Source organism: Cimex lectularius, unplaced genomic scaffold (assembly GCF_000648675.2).
Source record: "Cimex lectularius strain Harlan isolate CLEC.00 unplaced genomic scaffold, Clec_2.1 scaffold200, whole genome shotgun sequence".
Classification (NCBI taxonomy): Eukaryota; Metazoa; Arthropoda; class Insecta; order Hemiptera; family Cimicidae; genus Cimex; species Cimex lectularius.
Window position 1 is genome coordinate 323,252 of NW_019392893.1, and position 19,914 is coordinate 343,165.

At 35.8% G+C, this 19,914-nt stretch overlaps 1 protein-coding gene across 1 annotated transcript in view; it reads left to right on the top strand.

Moving 5' to 3' along the window:
* LOC106667693 (cytoplasmic FMR1-interacting protein) overlaps positions 1-19,914 on the top strand; it is a 133,859-nt gene that overhangs the window by 61,112 nt on the left and 52,833 nt on the right. The window contains exon 2 of the mRNA XM_024229122.1: positions 5,181-5,214. The gene's annotated coding sequence lies outside the window, so the exon portion shown is untranslated. The remainder of the gene's footprint in view (positions 1-5,180; positions 5,215-19,914) is intronic.

The window sequence follows — 19,914 nt, forward strand, 5'->3', positions numbered from 1 at the left end:
TGTGGTCGGAGAATCAAAACTGTTTATTTATATTATAATTTTTTTGGAGGAGGGGTTTCGGTCTAGGAGGATCTATAATAGTTTTCCAAGGTAAGCATTTCTGTATCAACCCAACCGTCCGCGAATTTAAACTTGCAATCGGTTGTAATTTATATAACTGAACAATAAATTTTAACTCTTCCAAATCCGTTAAGATTTAGCTTATTCGTAATAGTAACTGTCTTGCTGGTAGGTTTTAGTAAATTATAGTATTTTTTTTTGTTCAAAAGGAAATAATTACAATTTACAAAAGTTTTGAAGCTGTTTTACGGTAGCACATAAGAAACCTCGCTTCCAACGAATTCCCTCAAAACCTCCCCGCCGGCTGAAGAGATAATGGCCGCGAGATCTCCTACGAAGTGATGGTTATGATAGTGAAAGTGATAATGTCACAAGTATCAATTAAACAGTCAATATTTTAGTAACATTGGAGTAAGAGCAGTGGGTATTTTCTCCTCTCTTATTTTTAATTTTGAATATATGTCCTTGCTCATTGTTACTTGTTTCCTACGATTGTACTACAAATGTTAAAAAACGTTTTACTTTCACAAACGCAAAAACTGTTTTAATCAGTGATTTTTCATTTTGGTTTCGGAAGAAAGAAAGTATAATTTGTGTTACCGTAGCCATCACATATAAAATATATATAATAAAAATTATTTCTGCTCTTTTCTATTCCAAACTGCTTCGCCCAGTTAAAAAAAGTACAATGTCGTACTTATTAATTGCGAGACATCGCCTTGAGATATAGGCATAATTGAGATGAAGCCAATTTTATCGTTTCGGATCATCGTGGTCAGCCTAGTCCCTTATGATTCGAATTATGAATAAAGGGAGACATGAAATAAGGCACAGGAATAACACACGAAGAACGTTTGAAATTTGCGCAATGCCGAAACACACGTGACAGACTAAACTAGGGCAGACCGGGACATGATGAGGATCAACAGGAGCACTGCAGCTTTTCAGCTTATTGTACTTTATCCCTGACTCCATTTATGGGGGCTCGCAACACGAGTGTGAATTTGAGCCCTGGTGTGCCGGTGTTCTTCCATCGAAGAAACTCTTGTTTGAAGTGAGTTGGGACCAAATTCAGGGTCAGTGAGATCTGATCCCGCCCCTTCCATCGATGTGTGCCGTGTCAATTTCTTTCTATTGCGGCCACCGGTCCCCTTAGGCGTCAGAAAAATTTCAGAGGCGACGATGGGGATCGAACCCACGACCGTGGGATCTACTAGACGAGAGTCTGACGCCTTACCACTCGGCTACCGCGGCCCCCTCGTCATACTACTCTGCCTTTATTTGCCACATTCCTGTTAATCTGCAGAACTTTATTTACCCGGCTGAAGATTATAACAGTTATAATATATTTATTATTAGTCATACCAGTTTGTCATACCTTCAGCAGTCTTTTGCCATTTCGGACAAACCCGAGGTTAACCGACCAGGCTGAATGACGGAAACTAAATACTAAATATATCCCTCCGTATTACTACCGTCTTTGGCAGTACTTCTATCTTGTTCAAACCTAAATATTGGGTTAGTTTCTTTTTAGTAAAATAGGTTATTTCCAACTGTAATAAGTAATCAGTAGTCGTTTTGTTTAGCACACGGAAGTCCTTTGTGAACGTGGGTTCGGGACAGAAAGCGGTCAATTATCCCTGCCCGGCCTGACAATGAGCCCTGCGTTTCCGTAAATATTTGGACAGTTTTCTGAATAGGAAGGTCATTTCCCCCCTAGGCGGGCCAGGTAGCCCCGGGGTCAAATGTCCTAGCGGTTGGGGGTGCCGGTCTCGAAGGTGTTGCGTGTCCGATTTTCCAATCGCGTGAGCCATCTAATGACATTTGTGTTCCGTTTTTCATTTATAAACCCACCTGATTGTAGTGTTGTATCAAGAAAGGTTTTTTCCCGGTCTTTAAATTAAAAATTTTCCCTTGAACAGATTCTAAACACCCGGAGATACCTGCCATCAAAATTACCGATCTACAATTGAACCATTATCAACACCGGCTCATTTGATTTAACTGTAAATAATTAGTCAAAAAAGCCCATCTCGCCCAGATTATTATTCGCTTCATCCATCCCCACAGTTAATTATGTAAAACGCAGAATATAAAAGCACTCATTTCTTTAAAAGTAGAAGGGGGTGATTATGTTAATGATTCTGATGATAATCTTCCAGTCTTGTCATAAATCTCAAATATTTGATGCTTGCAAATGCGTCTCTAAATTGCATGTAATGTTTACCTATAGTAGTTAATCGAACCATCGATATCAATATTCTCAGCGATTGTTACATCAGTGAGTTGATTATAAGGGATTTGCCGTTTCGACATGCAATAGATTAATCTCACCATTTTCATGGGATTGCAAACAACTTCTTTTACCTGATACATAACTACAACTTATAATACGAATAGCAATTTCGTTGGACATTTCGTTAGAGCTTGGGCGGTGATGGACGTCCTATCATACTGGTGGTCCTAGTATCGCTGTTTTGGTCTTATAACGTTGTGGGTGCGTGAATTTATAACGATTTGAGATTAATATAGTTATAAAAAATAAAATAAAATAAAATAATAAGTCTGTACCCGTTAAACATGAAGGATCCTTATATTAATAACAAATGAATGAATCAAATATATCTTTTAAATGGTTACAACTAATTTAGTAAGGAAAAGGGAATATTTTCTTATGATAGAAAGTAATTAAGTGTAAAGTTATTTTTTTGGTTTCCTTTTCACTGGACAAGTTGTAAAGTATAGTGTAACGAACCTTTATGAACGAACACCACTAGAATTCTTTACTAGAAGTTTTTTTTGCCTTGATAACGTCACACACCTTTTTTTACTTTATCTTCTTTCTAAAGTTGCAAGCGACCATAACTCTAAATCCAGCGTGGCTCTACCTTAGGCCTGCCGCCGACCTCTCGTCTGCCTCCTCAATCATTGGAACTCTGCCTTATTGATTGTTTATGTCGCTTTGGCGGCCTTCATGAAATGGCTTTGTCATAGTCTCAGACGCGTTTCATTCTACTGGTGGGTTATTTAATTCTTCAAAAAAATGAAAATAGCGGATAGATATAATGTTGAGGTTCTTCTGAATCTGTTGTTTAATGAGCATATCTGATCGTCGAGCAAATTTTACCATCTCAATTGGCTACTTGGTTAAACTTCACCGAAATATTTAAATTATTTTGTTGGCTTGTCAAAGCATTTTTGAACATTTTTATCATACTTTCAAGGTCCTCAGACTTTTATACGGCCCTGCTACGTCTGCGATATGAAGTACCTTCAGATGGGCCGTTTCCGATCATCCTGGACTTTTTAGTATATATCTCTGGTTAGCATCACAAAAGGGCGCAGGACTCGAACCAGCAGGCCGAAGTTAACTTTAACAGAACAATTGTTAACTTTTTTCTTTATCGTTAGGAACTTGTAATAATTGAACAGGGATTTTCTACTTAGGATAATATTCTGGACACATTTTTGATTCGGGGAGGGGGAATAATTGCCTGGTTTGGTCATAGTCAACTTCCCCTTTCGAGCGTGATAACAGAAAATCCGCATTTTATATATCTCCCCTCCGACTCATAGAGCTCATTGTACAAAAAAGAGGGGAAAAAGTAAAAGCTCAGCCGACCCCTTTTTATCCGATATGGGCAGAACCGACGAAATGTAATACGTCCAATCGAATGGAGACGCGTTCGTTTGGGGGGGGGGTTTCGGAAATTTTTCCGATGTCGCCGATCGATCTGTGGCCAGTCTGGTAATTTTATTTCTCCCGAATTTTAAATAGTCACATCTCTTGTATTGACAAACAGGAAAATATCAAACCCACTTCGTTTTTATTAACTTTTTCTACATAAAATCTGATCAAACTTTCAGTAACAAACAAACAAGTGAGTAGTTTGAGATAATCATCTGTGAGACTTCAGAGCTTAAGTTAACTTTTAATTTTCAAGTATAGATACATTAAAAAAATGTTTAATAAACAAATGTTTGGAAATGAGAAAGCTTTTGCAAGAAGGCAGAATTTTCTAAAATCAATTCGTAACTTAATGAAATGAAAGGATAAGACAATTATTTATTTATTTTTTAATTAATGCGATCAACCACTCGGGTCATGGTCGCCTTGAAAGCTGAAGCCCTACAGGCTAGCAACTAGGGCAACTCATCAGCTTATCTGCATGTGATCATTTAATTAATTCAGTCAAAATTAGGAAGTTTGCCAGTTGAATTTTTTTTCATAAACTTCAAAAATTTCCTCAAATTTAGAGATTTCTTGTTGAAATCTGGCCAACCTTGAATTTGGCTTTTTCTAGTCTTCCTGGTCTCGCTGTTTTTCGTTTTTCAAACGCGTTAGGGTATTTTTTGCCATATTCAGTGGTCGGTCGGAGCGTTATTTTTTAATTGGCTCCTCAACTTCCGGTCCCTGTTCTAGTATCACCCCACTATATTCTCCAATAACACTATTTTCTGGCTTGAAGATATTTTTAATTTTCAATAAGAAAAAACTTAAATTTACTCAGAATAGCTATAGTAAAAAAATGAATTAACTAAATTAAAATCTAGTTCATCGTACAAATAAAAATAAATTAAAAATTAAATATAAATAAAAAAATTCAATTAAGTAATATTATGTAAGGTATTGGTTGAGATAAAAAAGTCAGCGTCACGAGCGAGATTCGAACCCACGACTTTCGTCTAGATACGCCGCTACTCTACCACTTGAGCTATCGTGACTTCGATCTTTCTTACTTCAACCAATACCTTACATAATATTAATTAATTGAATATTTTTTATTTATATTTAATTATTAATGTATTTTTGTTTGTACGATGAACCAGATTTTAATTAATTTAGTTAATTCATTTTTTTACTATAGCTATTCTAAGTGAATTTAAGTTTTTTCTTATTAAAAATTAAAAATATCTTCAAGCCAGAAAATAGTGTTATTGGAGAATATAGTGGGGTGATACCAGAACACTTGACTTTTTTAACTCAACTAAAACCTTAAGTAATTGAAAGATATTAAATGATCAAGCGGACCACGAAAACTATGGATTCAAAATTCAATCCAACTTGTGTTTGACTTTAAACTGGTGCCCGTAATTTACAATCTGATTTTGTGTTACAGGAGGACAAGAAAATGTTGGATACCCTGCTCAATGGTGAGTCAAAGTTATTTTCAAAACGTTCGAAATTTAAACATTAATATAAAACGCTTTTTTATTTAAAGTTCTTGTTATTACTAAATTCTAGATTTATCCATTTTTTTCCTTAAAGTTGGTGTTTTGTTGAAAAACCAGGATAAATTAATATAAAATTTGCCGTTTTTATTGACACTAATTCGTTCGGTGTTATTTATAACTTTGTACTCCATAGTCCAACTTATCTTAAGATAAGACCTAAATGAATTATTTTATTGGAGGAAAATGTTTTTCATTTTGGCTGTTTTTACATTCATAATCTTTGTACGGTTGTAAGATTTTGCTAACAACATTATTTAAAAAAATGAATATGATACTTGCAATAGATCAAATATAAATAAACTTGTTTCGACGGTACATAACCTTTATTTTATATTTACTCAAAGACGAAAAACCGGACACTTGAATTTTGTTGTTTATTTCCAACTATACGTATTTTTACCGTTATATTAATACATACTTATTTTAATATAAACCAAATTAAACACAACAGAAATTCTTGAGTTTGAAATCAAATTATTTATTGGGTTGTCCGGAAAATAATGCAGGATTTTGGTATTAAACAAAAAAAAAGAAACTAGTTACTTTAAAGCAATGTTCTTTAATCAAAATAATNGAGTAATCCTGTAAACGTAAACAGAATATTTTATATAGATTTTTTTTAATGAAAACTTAAAATCCTGCATTATTTTCCGGACAACCCAATAATTATTACGGTTTGAAAGAAACTTCATCAAAACACCGAAAATCGTATAGATAGATGTCGTATAGTTTGTAGATTAACATTTCACGAAAAATTTATTAACTGATTTTGTTCATAATAAAGCGTATTACCTCATCTTGCCTCGCGGTGGTCTTAAGTCTCCTAAGCATCGAGTCAGACCAAACTGACACTAATCAGATTGGATTTCGTCTTGTGAAATAGAATCCCATTTTTCGGCAAGAGAGGTTTCAAGCTATTCTACGTTTGTTGGAGGCGGCGAAAGATGTCTAACCCGTCCCTTTATCATGGCCCTATGATCTATGGGATTCATGTCAGGAGAACGTGCGGGCTGATTCATTGACGTAATCCCACATCCACTAAGTAATGTGTGACTACTCGAGCTATATGAGTCGAGCATTTCTCTAAATTGACCCTAATAATTGGAGCGAATGGTACCACAGCTTTCAGAAAAATGTCGGCAATGTACCTTAGTATAATCAGTTCGGTACCGGCATGGGCGGTGATTCCCCATACCAGAACTCACTGCCTTTTTTTTAAATATTAATTTAAAAGACAAGCTAAAGAAAAACAACTGCTGTTAAAAGCAACTCACGCATAGCACATAAAGCACAGCGTTCTCCACACACGGTCCCGGTCATGTGATAGCCACAAACCCAACCGTTCATCTGTGATGAGAACAGCCCCGCATCGTTCATGTTTTCAAGAGAGATGCTGATTTGCGAATAGTTGCGTTTCCACTATCACAGAACTTGATGCGGGACGACTAGAGACTATTCGCATGGAGCCTTATGTTTTATTGCTCACCCTTACATTGCAGAACGTTTGGAGTTGACTACCGTTAAATATCAATTCCGTAATGTAATAAGAGCTATAAAACTATCATCTCTAGCCGTCGCCGGTCGACCAACACCTTTTTGATCGAGATTTCCGTTGGCCCCAAACAGCTGCAGACCATCATGGATGGTAGAGTGCGTCAAACCCTGGACTTGTACTACGTACGGTCACTACGTCCTTCGTTGGCAATATGGAAATAAACAATTTAACTGTTTGACTTTTTTGTCATTGAGTGTTTAATTTTAACTTAAATCTAGGAGGTGTTAACCGACGTGTTTTTCCCTTCAAAATGTTTTACTTTGACTTGGAAGGAAGCTGACAAACGGTTTTCTTATAACCTGACTGTTTTTATTTTGAAGTTGTTGACTTCTACTTCGACCATCATTGTTCGCCAAGGGACTCGAAGTTTAACATTTTAACTTAACATTTGACAATCTTTGCTTTTAAGAGATTAACATTTCATGCGTCTAAGCATAAATAAGTTCGTCCTGGTCAATTCATACTCGTATTGGATGGGAGTTAATGGCAAACAGGCAAATTATTCCAAACCAATTTCATTAATATGAAAATTAAAACTAAAGTTGTTAAAAGTATTTGTTTGATAATCGTTTAAAGAGTGTAATGTAAAGAAGAAAACCAATAAAAGAATAATAAATTAAATTTGCCTTTGCAGATTTGATTAAAAAGAAGATATCTTATGCAAGAAATTTATTAAAATTAAATAAATTCGCATTTACCTATATTTGCCAATTTTTATTAATAGTATAATCTACCTTTCGTCGGTCAGTTTTTTATATTTTTAGTTTGTTTTGTCCATTCTAATAGGAGGAGGGCATTTGTGCATGCACCCCTTTCGAAAACCTTTCCCCTCAACCCATTCTCAATTATAAGCCAATAACGTTTTTTTCATACTCCACCCCTTTGCGGATACAGGAACGGGTAAATAAAGATAGTGGGGTCCCACCCTCTATTTATTTATATTAGAAAGAGTACGACGGAAAAAAAGTAAGAAAAAAAGAGCAAGGAAAAAACATCGTTTGTCATTTAATTTGCACCAGAATAATCTCTGGACGTGATTGTTTGGCAGAAAGAGTTAAAAAACTGCAGTTGGACAATTGTAGGAGGAATGCACCGGTAGTAAAAAGTATAATCACAGCAATATTCTCTATAATCTAGGTGGGATTTTTCATATTATACATAAATAGTTTGAAAAATTGCAGATTTTTGAGTTTTCTGTATGTTCCATCGTCAGTTAGGATAAATGCTAAATATATTCATAATTTACTGTAACCTGTAGTCACGTATATTATACTTAGTTTGTACATTTCTAATATGCCTTTCATTAAAATTAACGTGAGAGTTAACAAAAAATACAGGAGGGATACAATTCAAAACTTCGCACCACCCTTAATTCTTGAAATTTTTAAACAACGCCTACCAGTTTTTTCATTCATGCACCCTCCAAGGTGTGAGTGTTTTTTCCCTTTCAGGAAACAGAATAGGGACGAGGAGGGTGGAAAAAAAGCCAAGTAACGGAAATAAAGGTAGGACGGGGGTTGGGATGGTGAGCTCATCAGCGTTTTCTCACCCCCGGGGTGCTTTTTAAGGGAAAACGCCGGCCCGCAGCATCTGCATATCACGGTTAATGTCTCTCGGTGGAGCGTCCCTTTCACAAAGGTGCTCATCTTTTTCTTAAGGAACCCTCTTTTCCGTGAAAGCTGCTTTTTTCGTGGGAATCATCTCGTCCGGAATCGCTCACTATAAGGGGAAAAAAAGGTTCACACGCGTTTTTAAACATAGCGGAGAAGATCGTAGAATAAAATTGTTGTAAATGATCGTCGGGTTTCTTAAATGTGAGCAATGCGTTCTGGTTAAAAATTGCACATTTGAACCGATATTACAAACCATTGTTACAATCAAAAGAAAGTTGGCAAGAAGTACTATTTCTTTAACGAACAAAAATCCAATTAGGTTGCAAAATTTGGGAGTTATGTAGCTTAAGATGATAATAAAAACTTGATCCAAAAGCTAATATTGTTTTAATTGTTTCATTAGTACAGAGTTTGCTAGTTCTTCCTTTTCAACATCTCGAAAATATTTAAGATAGACAACGCACCTAATTTCCTTCAGAAAACGATTGATCATACCAATTGCTTACTACACGAAAAGCGGTCTGTCTTAAGGTCAGTTTTGTAAATATGTATTTAGAAATTTTTTGTGATCGTGATCCGGGTGTTCTCGCTCTAATAAATATAAAAAAGACTCAAACCTACAACGAGAATCAGAGAATCGTGATGATCAACCAATTAACAACCTGATGAAGAAATATTCAGCGGTTTTGGCATTGTTTTCCAATTTTTTGGCTGACAATTCAAAAACTTCACTTTATTTAACATCCAGTTGCTTTAAATCATTATGGACAGTTTAATAAATTTAAATTAAAAAGGCACCACTTTGTTTGAGATTGGCCTATGTATAAGTCGTCCTGTTTAGATAGCCCGGCTAAATTTCTGTTGGACAGGTAAGGTTATCGAAAAACAAACAAAAAACGTAATTATGTTTTAGTTTAGTTTTAAATTTTTGCTTCCGTTTTTTTAAATGTTTGTTGTCAGGATACGTCAGTGCGAGCACAACTTTGAAATTTTAAATGATAACGTATACTTTTTACCCACTGTTTTAACGGATTTTTACACTGAAAACGATGGTGCAATCCGATTTTAAGTTGGTCGAACAATAACAAAGTTATGGCTATGAATGTGAAATATTTGAATTTCGTTTTATTATTATTATTTTCAATAAATAATTTGTTTGGTAATTTTAACAAAAAATTTTGTGCTTTATTTTTAAATACGTCATTGTTAACAATAAGAACAAGTGTAAAACATAAAATAACAAAACATTATAACGGAACGGGAACTGATCGAACTGAATTTTCGATATCGTTATCTGTTCAAGAGAAATTCAGCCTGACCATGTAAAAAGGGCACCCTGTAAATATCGTGTAAATTTCATGTTTTCTGTGATTTGAGTTATCTTTGTAGCCTCGAAAGTGTTATTTTCATCTTCCATCAAATGAACTAATTTGATTGTATAATTTTTTTGTGTTCTCACGGAAAGTATCTTGTTTTTATTGATTAATTTAAAGGAAATAGTTTCAGAGCTTCCACTGCTCAAATTTGGCAAATTAAACCATTTTCTTCTTTGCGCGTTGAAATTTCACTCAAATTTCAATGCAACATAAGTACGTAATTTTTTTTTCGTTTTTATGTTTAAAATGTCGGAATGTCGACTTTTTGAATTCGAAATGATAAAAGGTTTTTTTTTTTTTTAATTAAACAGGATCACAAACAAACAAGACTATTTTCTAGCGTTGAGATGATGATATGATACAAGTAATAATAATGATTTATTGCGCAATAATTCTCTTACTCTATTCACCGAAGCAACATGATCTTTTATTTCTTGATAAATTGCCTAGTAATAAATTGTAATCGCAAGACGTTGCATGAAGAAATACGATCATCTCCGTAAACAAGATCCGCGAGTTCAAGTGTTTTAATCATTCGCACAATCTTAAATTTCACTCTGCCAGTTTATAGTAAGCGTGAAAAACGTGGAAGGAATATTAATGACTCAATATATGCCGAGAGTGCTGCCCACACACATATTTTCAGAGGATCGTTATTAATTTCCATTATAATAGATCTAATCTGCTCGGCCATTTTCAATAATCAAAATATAAAAATCAAGCTTCCCCTATTAAGCAAATGGGCGCGTTTTTGTTGTTGTACCGTGTTATTAAGCCATTAAGGAAATTCGGTACCAGGACCACGGCTACCATGGGGAAATTATGTGAAAATGATTTACGACGTTGTACTCGCTGGCTTAAACTATGATGTTAAAATTGAGAGTAATCGGTCGCGACCGATTTTATTCAGTGCTGAAGCAGTCTTTCAGGTGAATAAGGAAATTTATTCTTACGGGTTGCTTCATCTTTTTTCACTCAAGGAAATATAATTTTAACCAATGTCCAGAGATCCCTTCTAAACTGTTATTTAATATGTGGTGGTTAGCGACCGTTAATCGATAACTATTCAGAAATCGTGAGCTGCGGTCTGATGTGATGTAGGTTTGAGAAAAACATTTTCTTTATCGTGCCAACGTTTCGATCTTTATTGAGATCATATTCAGGGCCTTGTGTTATCTACATTTCAACAACACAAGGCCCTGAAGATGATTTTAATAAAAGTCGAAACGTTGGCACGATAAAGAAAATGTTTTTCTGAAACCTACATTAGGTAGACCGCATCTCACGATTTCTGAATAGTTATTTAATATAGGTATGTTTATTTAATTTTTTCCCGGCTAACTTCTATGGTCATTGCTGGCTTCGTGCTTGGTTGTCCTTTTCACGTTATTATACAATAGCGAAAATATTATTTTCTGCATTTTTCATCACTTTTCTGTCATATACCTTTGGTTGCTAGACGATCCATATGTTTATTATTGTTTTGTTATTGTTATGTTTATTTACCTATCTTTCACACGCAATATTCCTAAAACACATCTTACATACATACCCACACTCATTCTACTATTTAATCTAACATATATTTGGCAGATCTCAGAGTAAAAATTGACCCGGAGTTCCCACCCCTAACTAACCTAACTAACTGGGAGTCGGCTAGGTCATCTCGCCAGTCACCCGTCATTCACGCAAATAAATACGTTCAATCTGAATAACCTTTCATGCCGCATTTACAGTTAAAATCGGCAAGACCTCGTGAATTTTTAATGCCCAGCGTTTCGCCACCGTTTCTCTTTCCATTATACACATTATATATTAATTTTTTTTTTAACGAGGGTCCGCAACAGCAGAGGTTATATTGACCCTCGGGGTGCCGGTGTTTTTGAAAAAAAAAAAAAGCCCGTTTGTAAGTATGTCGGGTTCGATTGCAGGGCCGCTGGATTCGAACCCGGGACCTTTACCTTACAGTGATGAGCGCCGTGTCAACGCCTAAACCGATGCGGCCACCGATGCCCCCATAAATATTTTGTTGTTTTCCAATTTAGAAATTAGAATAATTATTCTATTCTATTCATCTATGATATTTCATTTCACTGATAGATAGCCAGAAACATGAACCACCATGTTAAAGAACAACTAAACCTCTATTAGTTAAAAAAAAAAAAAAATGGTTAGTGAGTAAAATGATTACTTTTTTAACTTAATCTCAGTTATGTTAGCGACGTTATACTCTTTTGCTGAGCAAAATTTACTATTAATGTAAACCAGATTTCTGAACTGTAGTACTCCAGTAGTTCTTAAAAATTCAATGGTTTGAATCTATTAATTGAGGCGATTAGTTTCAAAACCGGCTCAATCCATTTTCTAATTTTTACATGAGACACAAAAACAAGACATGCAAATTTAGCACCGACGCTTAAACATTGGGAAGAAGGAAGGTCTCAAAACATTTAACACTTATCAATATTGTGTTATTTCCAGGTTGCCAGAATTGTTTAAAAATAAATTGTACTTGATTGTTTTCTGTACATAAACTTTATACATTTAATAATATTAATAACAGATCTTGCAAGAACGGGATTGGGGCGGAGGAGAGGGCCATTGCCGAAACTCTCAATGTTTAGGATTGTTGGTTGAGGTTTAGGGTTGGGTTAAGAGGTCAAGAGGCCACTGTCTTTTTAGGCTGTGTGTAGGATTGTTAGGATGGGTTGTTGAAGAGAAGGCTTGAGCTAGTGGATTGGTGTAGGAGGAGAGCTTGTGGAAGTTGTCGAATCGTATTTGGATCGTGTCCGACACGAATGAATCTTGTTTTTGTGGATGGTTTGGTTAGAGGTTAGAAGGGAGTGTTAAAGGTGCGACGGAGGACTTTTGATTGCAAGTATTGGCTTGACTAGACCCCCAACTCGACAACGTAAATCTGTTTCTGTTTTGTGTATTGTTGGTGTATTGTATGTACTTATTGTGGATTGGGTCAAAGTAGGCGTCTGAGTCGTCCGTATTTTCCGTTCATTTATTGTCTTTTTTCGTTTTTGTGTATGTTCCATGTAATTCTGCAGTCCAGAACCCAAGTAGCGGATTTTGTTGGTTAGGGACCTTATTACGTGCACTGGTGGGAAGAAATTAAAATTTAAATATTGAAACAGTTTAAAGCAGTCGGTGTATCTAATCAATCTGTTCGGTGGAATGAGTCAATCTCTCAATTTATTGGTGCTTGTCCCACCTATTTTCGTATAACTAGTTTCATAAAAACAAAACAATATGCTGATCGCTTAAGTATGAAAAAATGTAAAGTGGAAATAAAAATTTAATTGAAGAAAAAGAAAAACCGCCTGGTCTTTGAACATGAATTGAACCCTTATTGATCTATACTCATGAGTTTGGATGCATCTTTATACTGGAGTGAGCTTTTAACTACTTAAATGATAGTTCTTACAGATTTCATGTTTTTACCGATACGGATTTCCGGCATTAAACGCTCATCATCAGTTTGAATGAGTTACAAACAATGTAGAGTTTCAATTTTCGTAGAGGTCATTAGACAGGTGAAGAAAGAAGAAGACTAATTGTTGGGTTCACGAAGCTTTCGGCAACTTATAGTGCCATCATCAGGGCTTTCCCAAGAGTGCAGAAAACGTTATAACTATTTACAGAAGAGAGAAGCGAAAGAGAGAGAGAACGACAACAACAGACATACAGTTCAACCTCTCTCTCGTTAATTTTAATCCTGTGTTCATAGTTTCTGTAAATAGCTATAATTTTAGTCAAAAATACTTTCTGTGGTCATAAATGTTACCTGTAAGAAATTGCTAGCCAGAACAAAATTGTTGACCTTTAGTCATATGGATTTTTTATTAGCGAGATGTCTATTTTCACCATGTAAAATGTAGTATGCTGGCCATGTGCTTCATAACCTTAAACCCAAAACGCTTTTACACTGTTAATCGTTTTCTGCACTCTTGGGAAAGTCCTGGTGATGGCACTATAAGTTGCCGAAAGCTTGATGAACCCAAAAATTAGTCTTCTTCTTTCTTCACCTGTCTAATGACCTCTACGAAGATTGAAACTCTACATAGATTATCTGCAGGTCGAAAAACAAACATCATATCTTGAGTTACAAACATTTCTCTATGTGATGAATTGTAAGAGCGAAGCCGCCGATCCACCGCCAACGCGTCGTTCCAATGAGAAGCTGGTTTTTATTGCCCTCAATTTTGAATTTGAATGTGCGAAAAATGTGAATTAAATACAACCAAATATTATCCTAATAAACACTAAGAAAATAATTTTAAATAGTGATTAATTTGTATATCAAATATTATTTAGGTAGATGTTTAACATAGGAAATAGATGAAAATCTATTAATTATTTATGCTTCACAAAACCAACTATGAGTAATAACTATCTTTTACAGTTGTTGGTTTCTTTTATAGTATCGTATTTTAAAGTAGAGTTAGTTGAACAACATACCCCACCTTCATCATTTCTATCAGTCGCTTTTGGTCAATGTGAACTGTGAAAACCAAAAAGAAAAGAAATTATTTTGCTAAAAGTGTGGATGAGCCGAGTTCGAAACTAATTGACTCGCTTTAAAAACATAAAGTTTTTGATGGTCGGTTTAGATCGATTTTAAGTCCTACAAAGTTGATCGTGGGAAAAGGTTTTGTGGTGATCCGTCTGTAACACTATGTCTTGATGTCGGAATTTCATTAAACCGTGCCTAAAGCGATTTGTGCCGGTTGAAAGACAGACATTTTTTGAATACGTTAAAAGTTAATATCTAGGAACTAGTTTTTTCTCCCTCCATTTTTCTTATACTTGAAAAATACTGACTATATAAAACACCATACATCGAAATACTTTATAATTATTCCATAGCCTAAATAATTTTTTCAATAATTTGTTATTCATTTATTCATCGGCCATTTTAGTAATATCACAAAACACTTTTTAATATGGTTGGATTGTGGTTTGTACTACGTTATTACATTAAATAATACTTCTTAAGTCTGAAAAAAATTGTGTCGGTTGTATTCTGTTTTAAATCGAATTTCTCCAGGGCAAAAATAAAATTACATAAACAAAATAGCTTCCTGGAGCGAGGATGGTTCGAATTTCTAAAGGGCATCCGAAAGCCAAATTCAATTAGACAGGACCAATGAGGCGAACATGCAGAAAATATGGCCAATAAAGCTCATCTATTTTTAATATTTCGACCTCATTCCTGAAATCTGCCTTTTAAACATCGACGAAATTGAATTGGGGTTAATACTAATATCCAATTAATATCGTTGACGTGCCCCCCTGCATATTCAGGAGGGGGTTGTTGAATTGATTGCCCGCCGCGGTTGGAAGGCTTCAAAGAGTCTGGCCATTTCATTCACGGAATTAAAAAATTATTACATTACTCAATTTTAGAAGAAACGGAAACTTTTTTGATAGATAAAGTTGAGATAATTTCTGTCGTACAGGTAGGCTTAACGTTTATCTACCGTCGGGGACGAGGGGTCACACCACTTTCCAATGCCTTTTTCAAAAATAATCTGAAATAAACGTCCAAGGACTTTGCCTGGATTCTAACCGAGAACAACTCTCAGATACGTGACTGAAGCTGTTTGATATATAAACTTAAAAATAAATATTCAAACATACACAGAAAAACATCGGTTGAACTTAGTGACTGTTGAAATGAAAAATGGTTAATTTGAAGATAGAAATTTTGACAAATCTGATAGAGCTTGACATTAGGAATCATTAGTACAACACGCAACAAAAATTTTTCAATTAAACGTCTTTTTTGGGCCAGAATCACGTTGTATTAAGTGTAACGTTAATCTTCAAAAAAAAAAAAAAAAATCTTTTAATATTTTAGATGTTTTGTAATCCATTCCATATTGAATTTGTTACTATGCCCGCTTGCGGGACCTCGATAACACTGAACCGATTGTTTTGGAAAATAGAGAAATTTTGTAAAACATTCCCGCTATTTCAAGGCCGTTGTTATATTTAACGTTTTTCACATAACCGGATAACGCTTACCCTACATGACGATTTTTTGAACAACGGATTTTGCTAAGTTTCCTGGGGAGTTGGTAGTTTTTCAGGTTATAGTCGTATCCTGCAAGCTCGTAAACAAAGGCACCTCTCACAGATGATAAGGATTTCTCTTGATCCCTGATAATACTTTGGCAAATTGTGAGGTCCTGATAGGTGCAGAAACTCTAATCTTCAAAGTTAATTGCCGGGCGATTAAGGGCAAGTTCAGTTTAAATTAAATTGAGGACGAAAAGTATCAAAAACTATTTTTAAAAAAAGCTTTAAGCTTAGATTAGCAATTTTAGGAGAAGTAAATCTAAGAGTTCTATACCTGTCTCTTAGAATTTTACATTTTAAATTGTATTTTGGCCGTTCTGCCTAATTCTATTTTACAAAATTCCTGTAGCTTATTGAAGGAAAGATATTTAACGTTGCTGTATTTCCTCCTTCATTCCTGTTTGTGTGAAAATCAAACATCACAATAGATCAATGTTGGTGTAATACAAAATAGACTTACATTTTTGGGAGGCGGGATTAAAAAAACTTGTACTACGAAATGTAAATTGTTAACTATAAAATAAATAATTTTAGGGCGTCGGTGGCTGCAACGGTTTAGGCGTTGACATGGCGGTCATCACTGTATGGTAAAGCTCCGGGGTTCGAATACAGCGGCCCTGCGTTCGAACTCGACATACTTACAAATGGGCTTTTTTTTCAAAAACACCGGCACACCGAGGGTTGATATGACCTCTGCTGTTTTGAACCCTCGTAAAAAAATAAAAACTTTATTATATTTCTACATTTATATTATTTTTTTTAAATTAAGCAATATCTTAAAAATTTGTTTCTTGACTTTACCGTCATCATTAAAAGCATTCTATTCTAAATAAAATAACGTAGGGCGCTACTTCAGATAGCGTTCCTTTATGTCTGCACATGCTCACTTCAATCAATTTAGCGTTAACGTTCACGCTAACGTTATGCAGAATCTCCCTAATCCTGAAAGATGTCCAATTTTCAGCCAATATCACATCTGAGTGTCTTGAATAGTTATAGAATTGTAGGATATTAATATCGTAGGAAAATTATACAGAACCTAGTAAAAGTGGATGTGTGATCGATCTTGTCGGAAGTGACCTCAGAGATTGAATCGAGTACAGAATTATTTCAATCGTAACTTTTTTCATTTTGAAATTGTTTATTTCCTATCAAAATATATTTTGTGCCATGTGTGTTTTCATTCATTTCAACTGTGCATATACAAAAAACTGTCTAGAGAAGGCGTGGGAGCCGAGCGGACCCATCGTCTGGCCGTTCACCGTCGGCCAATGGCTTACAAAGGAAGCCTAATTATCTTATCCGTCTCTGTCTCGAAATGGCAAGCATTTAATGGCGTAAATTGTGTCTTTGCGAAATTAGTGGGGTTTTTCGTCAGATTTATTTTTTCGGGCATAGCAGGGATAACTTGGTGTAATAAAAATTCAATCAGCTTTTATTGTTCAGGTCGAAGAATCCTACAGTGGCAGAATGCGATGCCGAAGGGCGACGGGGCGAATAGCAGAACTTAGGTGGGATAGGCCGACAATTTAGATAAACCCTCGGAGGGGAGCAAAAACGAGTTTCGGTACCTGGCTATTCCTCGCGCATCTGGTTTTTTCTCCTCTCCCACTTGCAACGGCGTGGACGAGGGTGCAACTGCCAGGAATCTACGGCAGACAGGACGGCCTTCGTGACCAGACTCGGCTAATATTTTAGTCCAGCCAACCCAAATTGCCGGCCGACTCCAGACACAACTGTCTTCTAAGGTCAATCGAAGGTCGCCTTTTTCCTCGGTCACCGGCCGTTCCTTCCGTCGAATTCCCCAACGATTTGGCAGGACCTCGTTTTTAGTTTCTTCCAGTTTTTTTTTTTTGCCTTCTTTTGATTCGGCCTAACATTCGAAAATTCCCAGCCGATTACGTTTCCTCCGACAGACATTCGGCCTTGGTGATTCGGGATGTCACATAATCTACGATTCACCTTTCTAGACAAATGATGAATTTATACTTTGTCTAGATTTAAAAAAATGTCCAGTTTTATGATCGAATGCGTTTATAAGATCAGTATATTTATGTGCCTGTACATTTATCACGGGGGAATCTTGAAATTCCTGATGAAGCGCAAACAAAATAAGGCTGTAAACGTCGGAAGGCTGATTCAAAGATAAAGTTGAATATCGAGGCCCTTGAACCTGAACTTGAGAACGGCAAATCGACTTCCAAATATCAAGTATCTATCAACCTTGGTTCAGAGCACCGGAACAAGAGGCTCGATAAAGAGGCGCAGAGCTCTCAAAAACCTTGATCAGCTTCCCCAAATTAAAAATGAAGTTAAGAGAAGAAAACTGAATTATTTGATATATCAGTTAAGCTCTGATATAGCTAACGTTGTGGACGTTTGTTTTAGGTTGACACGATTTTTCGTTATCTGTGTTTCTGGTGCGAACCGAAATATAATTCCAAAATAATAACATGCTAGAGGTTCAATTTACTTTTGCATATTTTCATTCTTGCCGGTATCTAAGTACTGATCATTTCCATGTTTTTTTTTCTCCCCAAGATAAACGGATATAAGAAATGGCGGGGCCGTGTCGAATCGGAAGAGTTATAATTATGATCAAAAGCTGACAAGCTATATAAGCGTGTGGATGTAATATATACAGGATGTCTTTCTACCCAATGCATTAACTTCGCCAGTACATTCTCCGCCCCAATTGGAAGAAAAACCGCCACATAAAATCATGGCCCGGTTCTTGATCGTTTGGCCGTAAATCCCTTACAGATCAAAGAGCATCACACACACAAATAAAATAAATAAATATACGATTCTTCCTACTGAAAAGAGCACTAAATTTACTTTCAAGACATCACTGGCATACAGGAAAAAATATTAAAATTTGAAATTCTTCAAACAAATTTAATATTTTAATGTTTTGACGGCGTGCACATCTACAAATCTTTTAAATTTTCCTACAAGCCAAGACGTCTTAAAAAGAAATTTACTGCTCTTTTCAATAGGAAGAATAGTTTTTTGTGTGATGGACAGTGTTTGAAATGTAAGGGATTTATTGAAAAAAATGATTTGCTGAAAAATCACAAAGACCGAAATTACAATCGAACGGTCGAAAACCGGACCATGGTATTTTTTCTTCCATTTATGGTGTAGAGCTGATGAAGTTAATGCATCGAGTAGAGAGCTGTATAGAGAATCGTGTAAATGAGGACTAGCGAGAGGAGGCGAACCAGAAAGGAGGGAAGTAACGACCCCTCAACAAATTTTGTCATAAATTTCGACGTAAATCTGCTTTCAATCAGTTCCACCGGCAATCTCTTATAATGTTCGTTATACGAGCATGAAATTTAATTTTAAGCCGTGTCAATCTGATTATTTTCATTTTTGGGAAGAAAGTGCCTTTTTAGTCTCTACCAAGCTCGTGTAAAATAGTTCACGTCTATATATGAAGGGGCCAAAAGGACACTCTCGGTCCTGAACTTTACTGTGGCCTAGTATCGTGCCTCAAAATAGGATACATCATAAAATTGATCCTTTGAGTTCAAAACCTGGTGGAACGATACACGCCTGTGTCTCATGCCTATGAAGCACGCGAAGAGATTCATCAAAGGACCATCCGCAAACCTTTAAAGGAATTACTGGAAGACGACCTCAACCGAACCAGGATTCTGGTTAGACTCCTGACAGTGCAATGCCACCTAAGAAAGCACATGCACCGCATATGAGTACAAACAGAAGTGCAGATACTGCCAGGAAGAGAAGAAAAATCTAAAATACAAACGTTTGAATTTCGTGTTTAGTACCCTATCTCTGATTACCTATGACCTGATCCTGGCATGGGTCTCTGGACATTCCGGGCATAGAGGGAAAGAAAAGGTTGGCATGTTGGACAAAGGGGGAGCCAACATGGACTCTCCAGGTCCTGAGCTTTTCTGTGGCCTAGCATCTTACCACAAAACAGCATCTTAAAATGGATTCTTAATGGGTCAAA